General features: G+C 43.4%; 1 pseudogene; it reads right to left on the reverse strand.

Annotated features, from left to right (window-relative positions):
* LOC103587703 overlaps positions 1 to 4192 on the reverse strand; it is a 53997-nt pseudogene that overhangs the window by 28502 nt on the left and 21303 nt on the right.

A 4192-nucleotide genomic window follows, 5' to 3' on the forward strand; every position in this document is an offset into this window, starting at 1 on the left:
TGGAAAGTGTCTGGTCCAAAGTAGGTACTATATATATTTTAGCTATTATTATTATTATTATTATTATTATTATTATTATTATTATTATTATTATTATTATTATTACTACTACTACTACTACTATTATCATCTTCTTCTTTGCAGCCACCACAGACTCTTGCACTCAAAGTAAAGATTCTGCCTGCTTAGATACCTTCTCAGATCTGCATCCCTAGCCCACCTCTTAGGTCAGAAGCATTGTGGTTATTGTGGTACTGATCCCTGTTTTCTGGGAAAAGAAATCAGGGAATAGAGAGAAGGAAGAAGTATTAGGAATCCCCTTCCCCACCTTGATTCATGGTCTAATAGTCAGATTCTCTTTGGGGTAAAAAGTTCTACTCTAACATGTAAATACCCAGCTCTTTCCTGATTAGGTAGCCTAGAATCAATTCCAACTTTAGTGTGAAATACTTCCCTCTCTCCATATTTACTTGAGATTAGGGAAGGAAATAAGGAAGAAACATCAGATTGAAGTGTCAGATTTTAGAGCTGGAATCACTTTGTTTCAAGAGGGGATCTGAAGAGGGCCACAATTTTCTGGAGAGATTACAGTTCAATTTAATCCTAGAACAGCTCAAAAACACTATGGTATTTAGTCTTTAAATAAGTTTATGATATACTCACATTACTATGTCATATGCAAATGAGAGTTTGAATATCCAGTCCATTTCATGATCTGAGTTTCTCAAAACATCCTGAAAAACATAGTTATTCAAAATATCACCAGTGACTCAATCTGAAGCACAGGAAGCTTCATACATTGAACAGATTCGACTCTAAAATATTCAATTTGGGGGCCAGAATGAATACAAGGTGAGGCAGAACACATTAGCCCTAGTAACTGGAAATCTTCCCAGGAGATACCATAAAGCAACTCAATATCAAGAAAGTACACAGTCTTGAGTTTTGCAAACACTTCCTTGTTCGTGACATAAATCTGATGGTCATATACCACAGGTAGGATGGGCCCAGGAACACAATTCAGGTGTAACTGCGACATCTTAGGAGAAGAAACCAAGCTCAGAGAGTTCCTACCCAGAACAAAGGAAACCAGACACTTGGCAACTCCACTGCTAATTTGATCTCCAGCAGGCAGCCTAACAAGATAATTCAGGTCTTGCAATTAGACCAGAGAGAAACAGTCCTTGGATAAACAAGAGAAAGCATTGATAAGTTTCTTCCTTAGTTGTTGCTAATCAAACCTGAGTTAAGATTTACTATTTTGCTTACCTTAAGACTTCCGTTTTTGCATATTGGGTGACAATGCAGATGTTAGGTTGTTCTGTGCAAATACCAAAGAAGGAAACCATATTTTCATGCCTTAATTCACACATCTAGAAATAACAATGGTAATAATAGCTCATGTATAGAGTTTGTCTTTGTGCCAGAGATTATGCTATGTGCTTTACATACTCTCAGTTAATTCTTTCAAGGACCTCGTAAGAACCATTACTGCTCCCATTATACAGATGTGGAAACTGATGCTCAAAAGGTAAATTAATTTGTCGAATTCATACAACTGAAAATTGGCAGAGCTGGGAGGTAAATCCAGGAAGTCTGCCTCCAGCAAATAAACCAGAGGAATGATCAAAGTCTAACCTAAGCCATGGGGATGAACTAAACCACGTCACAGTAAATAGACCCAGCCCTGCTTCCTTGTTTATGGTTGCTGCTGCCAGCACAGGGGCCACAATAGGTCATAGATACAGAGTAAGAAGTCATACCCCATGCACCTGACTCCCTCCAAAGACCGGGTTCTAGGTAGGTAAGCAGCCATCACAGAGGATGAAGGGCCAGAATTCAGGCCAAGGAGAACTAAGGAAGAAGGCAGAGGTGGAAGGAATCTTGGCTTTGGCTTCAAGTTAAGGGAAGCAGCCTCCCACCACTGCTCCTTTGGGGGAAGGTGGGGACACCTCACAGGTGGGAACAGGGAGCCGGCAGAGGAGGGGCAGGTAGCAGCACTGCTTTGTCTCGTGGCCCCAGGGCAGGGGCATCACCAGTCAGATTTCTGCAGCACAGATGGCTTCCTAACCCAGGCTTCTGCTTGGTCACCCAAGTAAGAGATAACTACACGGTTTCCCTGGAGTCGGAGAGAAAGTGAAATGTTTTTAACCCAGGATGATCCTGAATAAGCTCCACTCAGACAGGGCAAGGAAGATGAGCAGGAAGATTGGCAAGAAATCTACTGAAGAGAGGGATTATCAAGCTCCTCACTGCCCAAATCAACCCCTCTAGCGGCACTGTGCCATGTCCAGGCACCGAGCTGGCTGCTTAATGTGCAAGATCTCATTCAACTGGCTTCACAGCCCTGCAAGGTGGGTATGATCAGTCCACTTCCAGATGGTATTGCTGAAGTTAGATAGCTTTTCCAAGGTCATACACTTGTAGGTAATACAGCCAGAATTTGAATGTCTGACTCTGTTGTGATTATACAATAATGTACCATTACCGTTCGAAGGAAATAGTGAGTTGAGGCCATAAAGGAAGTCTTTTGCTTGGAGGAATGCTATTTAGAATGCTTTGCCTGACAGAAAGGACATGCAGAGAATGGGACAGAGACACACACTAAGATCTACATGTAGCCACCTGCCCTCGGAAGTACCTGGTAGAGCCCTACTGGGGGCATAAAAGAGCTCTTCCCCCCGCTGGCTCTTGACAAAGGAGCTGAGGTCTGCAAAAATCATCCCACTAGATGTGTTACTATCAGCCCTGCTTGATACAGGGATCCCAGCCTCTCTGGGGTGGCTGTAAACCAGAACATGATTAGGTTGCTGTCAGTGGCATAGCCAAGTACTTAGGGGACTGCGTTTTATAGATGAGGAAGCTGAGTACCAAGTTCACTGAGTTAATAAGTGGGAAAGTCAGGACTTGAACCCTGAGCTTTCTGACCCAAAGCATGAGTGCCTACCTGCTACACACATGATGCTTGGCATCTGTACCACCATCAACAGAGCAGATGGAGAGGGCAGGCTCTGAGGTCACACTGCCCAGATTCAAGTTCCGGCTCTGGCACTTAACTAGATGTGTGACCTGGGGTCAGAGTCATTTTCCTCAATGAACATCTAAACAAGTTACTTCTCTGTTCAATACCCCCAGTGCCTCCCCAACATCTAGAGAACATCATCAAAATACAAACACCCCATTTTTCAAGGAGAATCTTATCCGAAACCCTAATGTAGAAAACAGATGGAGCAAAGCAGAACTAGTTGGTTGAAGAGAGAAGAGGAAGGTTCAGAGTCTGCAGGGACATTTGGAAATGAGTTACTAATGATCCCCATCTCTGGTCTTAGCACGTGAAGCCTCCCTAACTTGGTACCAGTCAGGCTTCCCAGCCCCGAGCACCCCACGTCTTGGCACAGCCTGAGTTATTTCTCTCCTTGTCACCACTAGCAAACTCCCTCTTCCCAAATGTCATCTCCTCGCCCAAGCCCTCATGGTACTGAGACCTTTAGTCCCTCCATCTGCAGGACCTCCATGTCACTGCAGAGACAACCCTCTGAGCACTTTCCTCCCTCTGAAAGCATCTCATTTGTGGAATGCTCCCAGGCCTCACACTGTGCTTGTCTACAGTAGATGGTCACTGAGTATTTGTTGAGCAAACGAGCCTAACTGTATTACTCATCAGTAGATTAAAGGAGTTAATGTGGTTTTGAAATAACTAAATGCTCCCCAGGAGACAGTTTAATACTTGAGCAGAATATATTGTTTTTACACCCACAGAGTAACAGAGCTGAAGGGAATTTTACAGACTATCAATCATTTTTAAATATTCAGAAACTGAGTCTCAGAGAGTCAAAACGATGTTCTCAGAGATAGTTAGCAAGTATGTGGGAGGCCTGGAACCAAAGCTCAGGTCTCGAGACTCTTTTTTAAGTGTTCACTTTATAAATGAGCTTGCTCTCATAAGCTCCTGGGGGAGGTCCCTTCCACACATCACCAGCAGTGACCAGGAAAGTGGACATTTGGGCCATATGTAACGTCACCTTGTTCTGAGGAAGAATGGCGATATTGTTATAATTGATTTGCCACCACATGTCTTTATTTTGTCTCTGCAGTTTTCCCCTCTGCATCTTTAAAATCATACCTATGATAGCAGCTCCCAAGACAGTAATCAGGAGCATCATCGTGAGAATCATAGCAGCCACACCTGGAG

Source organism: Galeopterus variegatus, unplaced genomic scaffold, assembly GCF_000696425.1.
Source record: "Galeopterus variegatus unplaced genomic scaffold, G_variegatus-3.0.2 Scaffold479, whole genome shotgun sequence".
Lineage (NCBI taxonomy): Eukaryota > Metazoa > Chordata > Mammalia > Dermoptera > Cynocephalidae > Galeopterus > Galeopterus variegatus.